General features: G+C 35.4%; 1 protein-coding gene across 1 annotated transcript in view; it reads right to left on the bottom strand.

Moving 5' to 3' along the window:
• Window positions 1-16823, bottom strand: part of LOC129739484 (gamma-aminobutyric acid receptor subunit alpha-6) — an 85997-nt gene extending 69174 nt beyond the window's left edge. Inside the window, exon 1 of the mRNA XM_055730957.1 lies at window positions 16381-16823. The gene's annotated coding sequence lies outside the window, so the exon portion shown is untranslated. The remainder of the gene's footprint in view (window positions 1-16380) is intronic.
• Window positions 16824-17079: the final 256 nt, after the last annotated feature.

Consider the following 17079-nt stretch of genomic DNA (forward strand, 5'->3'; position numbering starts at 1 on the left):
CTCACAGCACTGTTAAACTTATTGAAACTTGGTCATGAAGGTATTGAAAAAATATATAACGAGAAATAACGAAACAAAACGCGACCACGGAAAAATATGCAACCGTACTCGAGCAAAGCCAACTTGGCTCTCTGTCAAAATGATGTTCCGTATTCTGAACTAGAAACTTGCTTCAAAATAATTTCTAAGCTGTTTTGTTTTCAAATTTGAAATGAATGTTTCCAAAACGCAGATTTCAAAAGAATCTATGAAGAATAAATGTCAAATCAGGTAGAAAATTAACCATGATCAATTGTTAGGAAAATGATAATAACTGTTATTTATTATTCATCTTAATTTACATTTCCAATTTACATTCCGCTGTTGTATTTTGAGTAAAAAATAATTGCGATTTGAAATGTGAATTTTTGATGAGGAAAAGATTTAAAGGTATATGTTTTTAGAACACAAAAATTCAGAATTGAAAAACATACACAAACTTATAAAAAAATATTTCTAAAATATTAAATAGATTGACTTTTAAATTCGGTAAATTTATTTAAAAATTAAACATAAAAAAGATAATTTTTCTAACATTTAAGAAGGATTAAATACGCCTTATCGTCATAAAAAAGTATTTATTGAAATTAATTGACAATTCAAGAGTCAGCAATTTGGATTTTATGTTTTAAGGATTAATTTGGAAGATTTTATCGTCCAGAACTCGAATCTTTTTGTCAAATTTCGACTATCACATTTTGTTTTGATTATATGAAGTTTTATGATGTGTCGAGTTTTAAGTGAAATCAATCATTGATAACTGATTCACTATCAAACCAACATTCAAGAAGAAATTTGATTCTGATTTCGTTAATTATACTTCATTCAATTAAGGAATAATATTTTGATGATGATAACGCATGATCTAAAAAGTAGAGTTTTACCGTTTTTTTAATCTTTAGAAGTACCTTTAGACACAAATATTATAAAAAAAACCTGATTTCATTTAACAAATTTGTTGGAACTTGCAAAACGATAAGATTTATGCTTTAAAAATTATCTAATTCAATTTGGTTTAAAGTTTCTTAAAAAATCGTATAATGATGGAAAATCAACCAATAGAAAACTACTATAATTTTTTTTGCAGAACTCAAAATAACTTCAAGCCTTGAGGAAAGTTTATAATCGATTTAAAACTTCTATTTTAAAATGTTACATTTCTGTTTGAAAGATTTGAAAAAAAAAGTGCAGAACTTTCTTTAAAAAAATCTTATTTTCAAAACAATAAACTATTCAATAACTAAAGCTGATATAAAAATTTCATATTTATATTCAGGGCACCCAAATTAGTCAATATAACGTTTTAAATTCATTGCACCTCGGAAAAATGTAAATTTGTTGGCTTGCGTAATTTATCAGACCCCTTTCAAATATGATGTTGATCATTTAGAAGAACAAGAAACACAAAATGAAACTGAGACTGAAATTGGTATCTTGGCAAATATTTCATATCAGCACAACATTTTTAATGACATAAACGATTTTTTCTTAAATCAATTTTTTTAGATATAAGGTAGATTTTAGATTTCTTTTTAATTAATTCTGTTGATCATCGTGAGAGGTAAACGCATGTTACATGATTTCCAAATTTTTTATGTATAAAATTAGTATTTGATGAACTAGTTTTGAAGTTAAAATTGTTCGTTTCAAACTTTGTTCTTGTTTAGTTACCCTTCTTAATATGAACCCATTCTAAAGACGAGGTAGTGTTTTTGAATGTCAAGCTTGGAGTTTCAATACAAAAGGTAAATTGAATTTCAAATCGAAATTTCTGATTTCTGTCTTGCTTGCTAACACATATTTTTAAACACCTTTCAAGATCAAGTAATTTTCGATATTACATTGAACGGATGGGGGGGAGGGGGGGTTAACCCCTAAAGCACCCACGTCAGCACGGACTTGTTCCACGACATGTCACACGTTCACAGGTCGAACTCTGTTTTAATTTTTCGCCATCAGAAAAAAGAGTTGACTATTAAAGTTCATTGAATAAGGCTCCATCATCAAATTTAAATTTAAATTTGAAATTGAGAGCGTGTAGATATTTCGATTTTTCCGTATTTATAATGTTTTTAGATTCCGTTCTGTTGTTGAGAAAAAGTTATTTTTAACTCGTAACATGATATTCTGATATGATTTCTCCAATTTTGAGTTGAAATTTGTAACCGTGCTAAACAGCATTTGAGTGAAAAAAATTGAAAGTGTTGTTTCGAAATGTCGGTGTTGTTTGCAGTGTATGTAAAAATGTGATCAAATTTGAGTTTTCAATCGAAAATTCAAGATTGTTGTAAATAACCCCTTTTTCCGAGTAAGGTGAAAATCGAATGATTTTAGAAAGTTGAAAATAAATGAAAATACCAATATATTTCTGACTACGTCAATTTGATTTACTATCATCCTTAATATTTTCAATGGATCAACCGTAAGATTATCTGTCAACATAATTTTTTTTATAAGCCATTGAAGTTGAAAAGTGTTACAGGTTGCCCGAGTTGACGGTACCCAGAAAAAATCTCCAAAGTTCTGTTAAGAAAATCGTATCATCTACGTCTAACATTCTGCAGCAAATGTCTATTAGCTCTTAATCTGAACTTTTATAAGAGAGAATCTGAGTGAATAAGGATCCTGAAATATGAAGAAAAAAATTCTTTCCCTTCGAACTTTGGCGAATCCAGGTTCGACTGTATAGGGTAACGGACTTATTTTAGAGCAGGGGACAAGAATATAATCGAATAAATAAGTGACAGGTTTACTAACTACACACAACAATTAGAGACTAATTTAGAGTCACTATTGGATTCACTCTTGTATTTTCACGATTTGTCTTGTTAGCATTTTATTTATTAAGAATAAAAAAATACTTAAATAATCTTATGAAAATTTAATCACGAGTTTTTTTTGTAGAAAATGTAAAAAATTGTGATAAAAAATAATTCAAAACGTTTTTTGTGAAAGTTTCACAACTTAAAACTTAATTTAGCCTTGCATTACTCATTCAGAATTCGAAAGCGTATCGCGCCAATTCAACTGGAACGCACCTTGTACCTTCGCCAATGAAACCGGAAGGCTAGAAAAAAAACGACAATTTTTCCGTCACCTTCCCAATGAAAGCACACCAAAACTGCCCCTTCAACTGCCTTCCATCGTTGATGATTGAATTAAAAACCATTTAAGCACGTACCCGTAGCTTTTCTTGTTCGAATGCCAAGAAAAGCCGAAAGAAGCAAACAAAAAATCCCTCCAATTTGTCGGGGACTTGCATTCTGCTGCTTCACCCCATTTCGTCCTGTTCCTAAAAGCTCACATATGTGTATGTGACTGACGTTTGGTGAATCGGAAAATGGGAAGGCCCAACTGAACGGAAAGTGTAATTTATTCCACCAAACGACGACGACGACGACGAACGCTTTAGAACGTCGAGAGAGTGCGATTGTGTCTGCCCTAACTACTGGAGGCTTATATCCGGTTCTTTTGCGGGCTCAAGAACACCCACCCACGTGTTCGTGGTTTGCGCCTTTCTTCGACGCTGCTGCTCGTTTACCTCATCTGTGATCACTTTTATCGGTTACGTTCAGAAAAGGTCTTAACCTCATATTTGAAGTTTTAACTTAAAAAGTACGTTCAGTGTACCAAAGAAATGGTTCTATTGAAAACGTAGGAGGTCCCTTTTCAGTTAAACCCTTTTCAAAAAGTAAGTAAGCCCGGTTCTGTGCTAAACTCATTGTGAATTCGACAGCAGTTTGCAAGATTCAGCTATTCTACATTTTCTCGGCGAAGAAGAAGTCCCTTTTCGAAAGCTGGAGTAAAACACATTGTAAGGAGTAATGAACATCGTCGTCATCACAGAATCCAGAAGTAAAAAACAAAAATGAACTCAAATCCTCATTGGAACTCATTTCAGCGGGAATAATTTGACTAATGTTCTCTGATATTGCGTAGCCCGGCGTGCATGGCAGAGTCAAGTAAAGTGTTCTACATTAGCCTGATTGTGCTGGAATAGGACAGCAATACGGGAAGCAACGAAAATGTGCTAAAAATAAATCCTATTGGGTCAATGCTTGCTTCATTAAACATTTAAGCTTAAATTTTCTCTGTATTTTAAACAGAATGCTTATATGTTTATAAAAAGTTAAATTTTTATAAACTAAGAGCAAGTTCACTGGTGTTGGGAAAAAGTGGTAGAAATTTTGACACTTACGGCACATTTTGAAAATTTTGCCATGCAAAAACATTTTCAAGATTTGTGGCCTTCTAGTTTTTTTACAACACGTGTTGTATTTTCGCATGCTGTAATGCAAAAATAGCAATATTTCTATCACATACGGCTGAAATAGAAACAGTGTTGTAAAAAAATACAACGCCCCAAGATCTTGAAAACATGGTAAAATTTTCAAAATGTCAAAATTTCTACCACTTTTTCCCAACACCAGTGAACTTGCTCTAACTGGTACCTTGTTGAGTCCAGTGCTGGTATCAACACACGACAGCCATTTCGAATGAAGAAAATCTGTGAGAAGGGCACATGAACAACTAGACAAAAAAGGGCATCAATCAGACTACTGGACAGTCTGATCAAAAAGGTTAAAGATACTTTTATTATTAACAATTTTATTAGACAGCTGTAAACAACGAAGATGAATGAGCTAAGACGACCTTTCGTATTTAATCCGAGACGGAAGTCCGAGGTAACGAATATTTTGGTCTGTTCATTTTAGCACACCGTTATAACGGCTTTTTTAGCTCAAATAAGCAGAATGAGAAAGGGAATATAAAAATTATACTCTCAATGAGCGTATTCTAGTAAATCGTAATCTTTGCGTTATCTTTTATAAATTGGTATCAAATTATCACATTTTCAAAGGTGATGGAAAGTGTTCTCTAAAACTCTTACATGAGATATCACAGAAAGAAACAACGTTTCATGGATTTTTCGGAAAAAGATTCAACGGCTAACCGACAGGTTTTGAATCCGCAATTTCCGAAGCAGAAATTTAAATTTAGCAAGAAATAATAATCATACCAAAAATCTGTATATATTTATTAGATCGCTACATAAAATAACTTTTTGTTCCCAAATGTTTTTTCCGAGCATCAGTGCAAAATTTGGGATGATTTGGTTGACTCCTGAATTAGCGCAACGCGGTTCAATTTTGTATGGAAGAAAAAATTATTACGTAATAAATCATCCAGAAAATTCCAATAAGCTTGAAATGAAGTCTGTCTTTTATTTTATTGGTTTTACCTATTCTCATGCTTCTTGTTTTGGTAGCATGAGTTTTCCAATCCTTTATCTGTCACTACTAACTTCAGCTGGTAACTTCGAGTTCGAAAAAGTTTCTTCAAAACTCTCTTGGCCTCGGTCTAGTCCATGGCGTGGAGTTGACTAACGAATCTTCCTAAATCGACGCGCTGATCAATACATCTGGACGTGAATTCATACCTATAAAGTAAACCACCCATCAGGCTTAAGTACTGGTAACGTCTACTGTGATCTAGGCTCACAACCTATTGGGGATTCGGAGGGCGAGTCAGTTCAGTTGAGCTTGACATACCCTCCGAATCCCCAAAATCCTAAACCTTAGTTCCCGTTAATTTTCTTACTGTAAGCAAATATAGTAAAACAAATATACCTCACTGTCAGCCTTCTCCATACATATCATCAAGGACATGCATGTCAGCACCACCTACTGACGAAAGTTCCTACTAAAGTCACTGATAGTACCACCATCACTACCACCAAGTTGCAACAGCACCACCTACATGTCAGAAATCCGCCAGAAGCAGTTCAGATCGTTGGTGTTTATACGTGCTAGTTGGAACTTTCTCCACATGATGACGTGCTTGATGTGTCGTTTTGTTTTTTGCAGAGTAAGTTATATTGGTTTTATTACTATATTTTCTGTAAGGCTGAACCACAAAAAATTATAGTGTTTGCCGCTAGTATCGCTTCAAAGAATAAGCTCAATTTTTAATTTCAAATATTAAGGCTCTTTCTTAGACTTTTATTATTGTTATTTGTAACACAAGCCGTGTCGTCACAAACCGCCTGCCATCGTTGATTAGTGTACTTACCGTCTTCAATTTTGATGATCGTTTTTTCGTTGAAATTCTGTGCCTTATTCGTCCTTGTGCTGTTTAATCTGAAGAACAATTACTCGCGAACAAGTGGAAAGCGGAGTTTCCCCTGGAAAACGTTTTTCCGACACGAAAATTACCAAAACATTTTCCGTTCGCGCGACATGTTGTGTTGTTCGCTTTGTTTTGTTGTGTTTTACTTCGCACGGTGTAAAACCAGTTTATTCAATGCAAAGTTGTGTTATCGTCGATCGCTGCTAAAATTTCGTGCTCGCTAAGACTTTTGGAATTTGTTCGAATTTGCTTAGTATCGACGTTATGGCCAACACAAAGGAGAAAAGGCATTGTGGAGAGTGCCAATTGGTGATTAACGACCTAGAGTCGATCGGATGTGGATTTTGTGGCAATTTTTTCCACATTAGTCAGCAGTGTTATGTATTCAATATCCGTCCCAACAGGGAACTGTTTACGCAGGATAAGGTGATTTTTATTTGTACTCCATGTCGTACGGAACTCATATAGATGATCTCAATCTCAATAGCATGGTAATCCTACTGCAAAAAGTGACTACCCTGGTAATGTCCTCGAAAAGCTTACACACCAGCTGGACTTACTGTCCAAAAAAGTCGACGATATGGCTCTGACTCAAAATGCACATACAACTTCGTACGCTTTTCCTCCATTATTGAATGGGACTCCACAAACATTCCCATTACCGAACTTCAAGCGTCGCCGCGGGAATGACAGAATATCGCAGGTTTCTTCAACGCAGTGACCTTTCAGTCCCGTTTATCGTACCTCCACCTACAACACCCAAGTTCTGACTGTATTTAGCTGGTTTTCAGCCCCAGATCACGCAGACGCAGACGTTGAAACAATAGTTTCTCGCTGCCTGGACTCAACCATGCCGGTAGAGGTGAAACGATTGCTTCCCAAAAGCGTAGACGGCTCCACTAGGAGATATGTTTCATTCAAAATCGGACTGGACCCAGTGCACAAAAATGTTGTCTTGAGTCTTGAGTCCTATGACCTGGCCTTCTGGAATACTCTTTCGTGAATTTGTGGACCAGCCAAAAAACTGCAACCGACGGCCTTTGACTCCTGTACCATCAGTTCAACGCATTCGGTCGGTTGGGAAACTGAATACCCCGAATGTAGTGCCAATTACGGCCACAATCGGACCAGTTTCCTTGAGGTAGTCTCATCTAGTGCCTTCGAGGATCGTGGGAATCATCTGGCTTCCACTTCAGCTGATAACGACGAAGAGACCTCAGCTCTCTTTAGATTGTATTGCGACGCTTCACCGGTTCTGAGAGGATTAGCCACTACTTGTTGGGTCTCTACACTGGGACGCAATGAACTAGGCACTTGGGAGACCTCAGAGCTCCTCTACTCAGTCGTGCAGCTTCCAACCAGTGCCATCAGTCGTCCCAGCCCCGAGTTCGACTGTGGTGACGAGGTTCTCCAGCCTGCATCTTCAGGCAAGTTTTCATCTGGTTTGATAACTTTTCGTTGTGTGATGAAGTTTCGCCTAGCCACAGATCCTGCATGCGCTGTCCCCATGCCACGCCTGTTACTTCACCTGCTTCTACTTGGGTTTCAACATCAGGACGCGTCGATTGGAGCCATATGGAGACCTCGGAGCCCTTCGACTCAGTCGCGCTGTTTCCTGCCAGCGTCATCAGTCGTCCGGGCCCTGAGTTCGTTTGAAGTGACGGGGTTCTCCAGGCCTCTTTTACAGGCAAGTACCAGCTTATGTCAAGAACTTGCCATTCGCGTATCCTGTTTCCGTTACACCACAGATGCATCCCGCTACATCTTGAGAATCTTGTTAATCCTACGACTTTTTCCGGGCCTCCTGCACCGGGACGCAACGAACTAGGAACTACGGAGACCCCTCAGCCCTTCGACTCAGTCGCGCTGTTTCCTGCCAGCGTCATCAGTCGTCCCGGCCCTGAGTTCATCTGTGACGAAGTGGTTCTCCAGCCAGCGCTTTCTGGCAAGTATGATACCACTGAGTAATTTTCCCCGCGTGATGGAATCTACCTTTACAGTGATCATCGATCCCGCGCTACGTTGGAATCGTCCAAACTCTTCAACATCTTCACAGAACGTCGGTGGTGATATGAACATGTGATACATATTTCATGAAAATCAGTCAAGTGGTTCCGGATGACACCCATCATGAAATTGCTTTGTTCATGTTTTGTTTTGTGAAGCTTGTTTTTCATACCCAAGCAACTAAAAGTCGCATAGAAACTATCGCTTTCAGAAGGGTTAAAGCATTAAAAACGGATCTTCAATGCACCTTTTATTCGGCATCTTCCTCAAAGCAATCATAGAGTCTGCTATACTCTTTCTAATGAACCAATAAGATCACATCTTTAGGAGAATTTCAAGCGATTTGTCAAATATTTCTATAATTTTTTTTTTGGATTTTCACATCGACAAATCATTGCTTTGAATCAATTCGATAATTTTGAGATTGTGCAAGCCATGGTAGATAAGCGCTGCAAAATTATCACCACCGGTAAATATTTCCGGAACCGCGACGTGAATACAGATCCCAGCTATTTGGACTTCACTTGAACCCTGTCACGTGTTCTGGACGAGAGGCTGATGAATTTCATTGCGACCTGGATAGCAGTGGTTCTATTCCCAAAGTATTAGTAGCTTTGTTTTTAAATCTGTAAAAAAGCTAACATGTATGTTCTCTTAGGGGTTCCATGTTCTCTTGGGGCTGAATAGCATTCTCAGTCACTGAAATGAACTTCAAAGTAGCTTTATTTACTTAAATTTTAGGCTGATATGCATTTGAAAAAAGCTTATACCTACTAAAAGTGGAGGCGATATACACACAATTTACAAACGTAAATCAGAAATTACGACAACATCATAAACGATCGCAATACGATGTTTGATTTATTTTGGTACTTTATGTCGCATGTTGTACATTTCATAAAACGATTCGATTCATACACATTTATGGTTATGGGATGTTTGACAGTTCCGACCACACCTTATGTGAGGAACCAAATGTGATATAATTGGTTTTTTACAACGAAACAATGGGATATTTCCAACAGTTGCAGATCGGATGGAAAAAGGGGGGCTTCCATAAAAGTTTTTTTAACATCAATCGAGTACTTTATAACCTTTTAACGATTAGAAAAATGGAAAATTAACCGGTTAGGGTCATAAAGCATGGATCATGATGAATCTGGGCGCACTGTTTATTATACCTGTACGGATGAAGGATTCCGTTGTTAATGTCCCACGAATTGGGTCCCACGAATTGGGTCCCAAACGGCATCGAAGAATCCGAAATTAGCAGCAACAATAGTTCATCGAATAGACCACCGATGGCGGAGCAAACAATAGGCCGAGAGCGCAGCGAAATTTCGGGTGGCAAAACAACGTCCGATGCACGCGAGTATGGTTTGAAAAGTGATTTTTATTGAAGTAAATAAACATTTACTACATGTCACTTAACGCTATGAGTTTTAGTTCACTTATCACTTTCATGTCATTTCTCACTCCTTAATCTATGAGTTGTGAGTGTGCAGTGTTGGTGGTTCATTTTAAGTGTTTAATGTTATATATTGTGTGAAATAGTGTGACTAATGTTTCCGTGAGATGCATACTATTGATCGGCAGGTTCATACCAATCGTCATAGTGGAATTAAGGATCGGAAACTGCATTTAAAGGTGTTGAGAACGATCAATACAAACGCAGGGCAGTCGGACTACGACATCGCCAAGAAATTTAACGCCGACCGGTGCACCGTCAGAAGGATTCGTCTGCGCGAAGGAATACGATCTTATCGAGCCAGTTATCAACCAAACCGGACATTGAAGCAGAATTAGTAGCTTAAGGACGTGCCCGGAAGTTATACAACAAGATTCCAACGAAGTATGGCGGATGCATCCTCATGGATGACGAAACGTACGTGAAGATGGATTTTGGGCAGCTTTCTGGCCAACAAATTTTTAAAGCCACTGCAGTGGTGCACTTCACTGGTCGGGGTGATGTCCCCGGCAAGTTCGAATTCGTTTTTGCCGATAAGTTTGCAAGAAAGTGATTGATCTGGCAAGGTATTTGTAGCTGCGGACGAAAAATCCCGGTTTTTGTGAAAAAACAAGATCATGGACTCCGAAATGTACAAGGAGGAATGCCTTAAAAACGTTTTTTTTTCGTACATTAGATCTCACAAAGGAAAAAAGTTTTCGCCAGATTTGGCAAGCTGTCACTACAGCTAAGAGGTATGTACAGTGGTATCGGGCCAACGGTGGATTTTGTCGAAAAGGACATCAACCCACCCAACTGCCCTAAAATCCGCCTTATCGAAAAATTTTGGGCAGTTGTCAAGCAGAAGATGAAGAAGAATGGCAGGACGACTCGGGATGCAACAGAGATGAAGAGAGTGTGGAACAAAATGGCCGTTGAGGACAGCGAATAGGGTGTCCAAACTATGATGAGTGGTACTCAACGAAAAGTTCGAAAATTCATCAAAACAACATAGAGAAATGAATCCAACTGTGTAAGTTGAAATTTCAGGGACTACACAAGATGAAAATTGATGTTGATAACATGCGAAAAAATTCGTCTTGTCTCCCGGTAGGACTTGAACCCACATCTTGCGCCTCTCCGGGGCCCATGTATTAACATTCTACTATAGGAGACAACCTGGCGTATGAACGTTATACTGGTCGAGTGTCGAAGTCCATCGGAATGAAGGGAATTGTTCTCCCATTTCTATTCCCATCATTTCATCTTACGGTAGTTGGACTCAAATTTGGACATTTTAAGCACGGCAAGATTATCATTGCATATACTATTTTAGAATCGACTACATGACTGAAACTTTAACCGAAAGACAAAATGCCCAAAAATGTGACGTTTTTGAACAAAGATCGTGACCGTCTCGGTTGAAATATTGAAATTTCACTATGTCAGCTAAACTTTGGCTGATTTATAGATTCATTTAAAGTAAAAAAAAGTTTTTAGTTTCCGATGCCACATACCTATCATGAAGGGAAATAAAAAAAAGAAATATCATTGATTTTCTTCTTGAAAACCATTCTTTACTGAATAAAGCTGGAACTAAAATCCCAGCTAACATGAAATCGTAATAGAAATGATAATCCTAATCGAATATTAAAACATTTTCGATAACCATCGTAAACAAGTTGGTGTTGAGTGATTTTCTATCATTCATATCAATCTTTGTCAAAAAAAAGTTGAATCGTATAGAAGTCAACTCATAAATATGTCTCCAAAAAGTTAATTTGATATTTACGATTTGAGTGAACTGATTTACGATAATTGGATGGTCCTTGACACTCCACTCTTCTCTTCCTTTGACCGGTTCGTAAAAAGAATATCTCATATACACCCAAGTAACCAAAAGTCACATAGCTTCTTAATCTTGTACGTTTTAAGTTCACATTTGCAGTTGCAGTTTCAATTTTTAAAAATTCTTACGATCAACAAGGTCTGATCGAAGCGGTATAATTTTAAAAATGGCTTAGCATCGAAACGTCGGAATAATCGAAAAATCGTTTTCGAAATTTTTTGACTGAACTGCCGAATAACAAACGCACTTTTAACAAACTTTTTCAATATTTATAGAACAACCAGCAAATCTATAATATTCACTGCAAAAAAATATTAATAAAAAGAAAATTGTCATTATTATATCTGGTAGTTTGAATTTGTCACTTTCAAAAACCTTTAAAGAACTTCTTGTTATAAATGTCATTTTACAAATGAAAATTATACTCACGTTGTCGAGCTTCTGAATATACATATGTAAGTGCTAGACCAAACAAAATGTATAGTTTTGCTATGAATTCTGAACTGATTAACGGTGATTAAATTTTTCATTGGATTAATTCACTGAATAGTGATTTGGAAATATCGTAATATTATTTTCAATTTGGAAACACAATCCTCGTTCGAAATTCTGGTTTTGATTTTTCAAATGCTCAATATAAAAAATCAACACTCTGAATATAAATATAGTTGAAAATAAGATTATCAAATTCAGATACTGAAGTATGAAGTTTCTAGAACTTAATTTAATTGATTTGCTCTTGAATTTCAGGTTATAATAAAAAAAAATTTAATCTTAATTGTACTGAAACAAATGAAATAGCAACAAAGAAATTATAAAGAAAGTGAAAAATCCTATTCATAATTTCAAACTCTTGAAATTATATTGATTTACAATTTAAAAAAATGGAATGAAGCCATGAAGGGTTAATTTAGTAAAGAGTATTTATCAATTGCAATTGAAAAAGCCTAACTTTCAGATGTAGAGTATCAAACATTAAACTGGATTTTAACATAAAATTTCAAAATTATTATGTGGATGAGCTGAAAGCAGTTTCGGCGATATAATTGATGTAGATCTTAAAATCCAGCAGTATAAATCAAAAGATACTAAAAGCTCTTTCGAATGTAAGCTTGATGGATAGCCTTGTTGCCAAAAAATAATCGACTGATAACGGGAAAGTTTTAATCCACAAGGGTACATATAAAACATAGGCATACTAATTTTGGAAAAGTTTGCGTCCGTAACTCGATTTTTTGTCAGATTTTTTGGCAGAAAACTAATTAGTTTAGAGTTTAATCGATCAATGATAACTGATGAGGCAACTGACCTACATGAACAACAAATAATTACACTGAGTAACAAAAAAAGATTTTTTGAAAATAGTCCAGGGTTTTCCAACTGAATTAGACTAATATTGACGCCCTGAGTCCGAAAATGACCATGGTTTTGTTCAATCAGGTCATTACTATTATTATTCTTATTATTATTATTATTCTTATTATTATTATTATTATTATTACTAGCATATTGAAGCGTATATAGCCATATGGCTGTATCTCAAAAAGTTGACCTGATACAGCAAAATCAATGTGATATTCTAACTCAGGACACAAAAATTAGTCTAAATCAGCTGAGAAACCCCAGACTATTTTTTGGCTGTCACCCAGTGTTATTTTGAATCTATAAATTATCTTTTATTCATTCAACGATGCAGATTTTAGGAAAGAATGCCACTGAGTGTCAAATTTCTGAAAAATCGATACAGATTTTGCTCTTAAAAAAAAATTAATTTGAAAAAAAAATTTAATTTTTTTTTATTCTATTTGGTTAATTACTCAGTCTTCAGAAAAATTAATCATGAAGTTAAAACCTTTTTTTTCTAAATCGTTTTGATACTGTACACTTTTGCTAAAAAGTGCACAGTTTCAATGAATTCATGTATTTTCAAAAGTTATCCGGAAAACAGAGCAGATAGAAAAAATACAAATTTGCATTCAGTACCTACCTCTAAATAAGTAAAAGTTCATTGCTCCTCGGAAAATATGGATTGTTTTCTTGTGTTATAATTGGGAATATAGATTTTGAGTGTTGGAGATGTTTTTGAATCTCTATCCCAAAACTCCAAATCCTTCATATTAAAACAGCTTTTATAAATAGTTTTTATTCCTGTTTGGCTCTAAAAACTCATAGGGAACGCTTAAATTACAAACACAGCCCACAATTTCTTTTTATGATTTATTGTTGCTCTGGAATCTCTTGTGTTTTATTAACGCATTAACTTGAATTTAGACATCTTCAAAAGGTATTTAAAACTTAAACTCTATCTATTAAAATATAAAATCTTCATTTTAAAATTCTGTTTGGTAGTATGTACTTGGATCTTTTTATGGTCATCCATTACATGAATTCTTTCAAACCAAATTAAATTAGATTGGATCTAATTTTTTGTTTTGAATTTCTTAATATATTTGGGTTAATTTGAAATTTCATAATTCATATTTGAATGATATAAAATCGAGGGAAAGATGAATTCATGCAAGAGAATCTTTACTGTAATTAAAAAACTCAATTGTTATTTTGCATGAATTCCTTGTAAACGCAGGTGAGAATAGTACTGCATTGGATTTTGGAATGTGTTAGACATCACTTTGTAAAGATTAAAAATTGTCAATAAACCAACTGTAAACAAAAGAAAAAATACAGAATTGGAAATTCAATTTATATTTGAATTTCAGATTCGTCTAAGTTTTTTTATTTTTGAAGTAAAGTTTTATTATAATATTTTGTCCCGATTCCTTCGGTTTTTAAGATATTAAGAACTACAAAGTAAAATCCTAATAAGGAATTATCCGTTTCCGAATCTTCCCTGAAAATGGATTTCATGCGGCATCAACATGTTGTATATTAAGAATGAATTTATTTTGTGAAATATTGGTGTCATAGTGAAAGATTAGAAGGTACCAATGACTGTCAATTGAAGTTACACGTTTCTTAAGCGCCTACTGGAAAGCTGATCACTCCAATGAGGAATGTGACTATTGTAAAAATTAAAGGAAATTACCAATCTTATTATTCCGTAAAAATGTAGTTTGAGAATTTTTTTTTGTTTTCCTCTATCGGACCGAATAAAAAAGAAACTGCAGGCTATCAATGTATGACTTTAGAAGAAAAAATATATTCAAGTATTTCAGTGTTATAACAATATCCACTCCCCTATTTGACTTTTTCAAATTTTTCATTCCATTTAAATTCTAAACATAATGAAGAATTAAGAAGCTCAGATTTTGAAACAAATACAAAATTCATCACAATTTGCTCATGTAAATTAAGGCGTATGAGGGATATAAGTAACAATTAAAAAAATGTCCCTACATTTCCTTAACTAGCTCAAAAATTAAGTAGATAAATGGTTAGCAATTTCAAAGTCAACCATCAAAGTAATTCAACAGAAGTTGATTGGTATAATTCGGTCCAGAGAATTGCAAGTTACAGCTGTTTGAGTTTGGTTGACCGACTATTCTTCAATCTTGAGCCTTTAAGTAACAGACAAACTTTTTCGTTGACTAAACACCCCCACGGAGTGGAAAATTTTTGAAAATTCAAAAGTACATCTACTAGGGAAAGTTCAAAGTATTTATAGAAATTCGAGCATTACGGGTATTTTGTAACGGTTTTTTGCCGCTTGGGGGGGGGGGGGGGGGGGGTGATCACCCCGATAACCTCCCCCATAGGACCGCGCCTGCTTAAGTGATTGATCTTAAAAGTCCTTAAAAAATGGGTGTTTTTCATCAAAGATAACTGATTTTGTTGAAGTCGTATCGAAAGAGTTTGTCAATCCGACTTCAACAAAATGAGTTATCTTTGATGCAAAACACCCGTTTTTTAAGGATTTTTTGGCTTCAAGGCCGTTTTCTGAAAACCACCAAAATCAGAACTCCAATCTTTGAAAACAATTTCTAAGACTTCAAATGATTCAGCTTGATTATTCAACAAGGAAGTTTGTTGTTGCTCAGAAAATGTTCACAGAAAAATGTGGCTTAAGGATAATTTATATGAAGATCGTATTTCGCACACCCTTTCAGAATTTATTTTCATGTCTTCTACAAAGTTTTGGATAAAAACATCCATGCTCAAAATTAAAAGAATGAGGTACAAGAATTTTTCGGCCATTGTATAAAAATGAAAAAATGTTTTAAAAAATATAATATCAGATAATTTTTTTGACATTTAAGAAAATGTGAGTCAACAAATAATTTTTCAGATCCTAATCGTTCTACAATAAAATTATATTAAACTTAATTCACAAATTTGTAGAAGTTAAAAAAAATCTCTGTGGTATTTAATTTATGGATTTCATAAAATTAGTAGTATTATAAAAATTTCTTAAAAATCTTCAAAACAAATCTACAATAACTCAAATATCTCCGAAAATCGCTCAGAATAGCAGCTAAAACCTACTTGAAAATAACTTTTAATGTAGATGCTAGAGCGGTTGTGGTGGTGGTTTTTTTAAACGGCATGATTGAAAATATTAATTTTTTTTTTAAATAATTTTTTTTTAAAATAATTTCATGTTTATTGACTGGTTGACGATGTTTTACGTCACCAATCATCCTGTTTTCCTTGTATAACACAGAGAAAAATCTGAGCGCATATTCCTTTCATTAACAAGTATAATTTTAAAAGTTCTAATCTTTGCTTCTGTTTCCATTTGATACGCGTGTCAGAGACTCAAGAAACTTGCACAAATACACTCTATCAATTACAGAAAGTTGCACAAACATCATGGTATAGTAGGAAATAAAGAAAAAAATCAATTGTTCGACTTTTGTCCACTGGTCAACGAACTGTGCAGCGTTTACTCGTTAACTAATTTAAATAAATTATAATATTTGCAAAAATATTTCCAATAACCACAAATACTTACCGTTCACTGGACTCAATAATCGTAAATTTAAAACAATTGCTGAGACAGATACACAACTGATATTATATTATAAATTATCTATTTTTCATCACTTGAATCAAATAAAATCACGCAAACGATTGAAACATGTCCGTTAACACTGATTCCGAACAGCAAAACAAGAAACCCACGTGTTAGCACGACCGAATGCGTTTTTCGAACCGAAACACCATTCGAAATCTACGAGACTCCCCCAAGAACGTGTCACGCCACGCCGAGAGCCAGTCGGGACGATGTGTCCCGTTTGCTTTACGGTACGGTTATGATTAGGTGGGCCCAAACAGTGACTTTTCAATCCGTCCAAGCGCCAGTACTTCCAGTTCCAATGGCCATCATCTGGCTGGCTGTCTCTGCTAAACGGAAAAGGATTCAGCCAAGAACGTCAACAAAAGCAGCGCGAACCAACCATTCAAGGAACGAAATAGGTACAAGGTAGGAACCCAGCTTTCGTTTCTCGCCGCCGCCGAATCACCGGCGGCCGTCGTCGGCGTTTTAGGCGTCGATGTTGTCGTTTGGCGTTGGAATTGTAAAACACGAGGATAGATGAATGGTGCCGCGCAATGCTCGCTCGCAGCATTTTCCCGCCAGCTGGTTTTGGTTCGGGAAATTGGGATACTCAAGCACTCTTGGGGGTTCTCAATTTGTGGGGACCCGTTCTGG

This window comes from Uranotaenia lowii, chromosome 1, assembly GCF_029784155.1.
Source record: "Uranotaenia lowii strain MFRU-FL chromosome 1, ASM2978415v1, whole genome shotgun sequence".
NCBI classification, from domain to species: Eukaryota; Metazoa; Arthropoda; class Insecta; order Diptera; family Culicidae; genus Uranotaenia; species Uranotaenia lowii.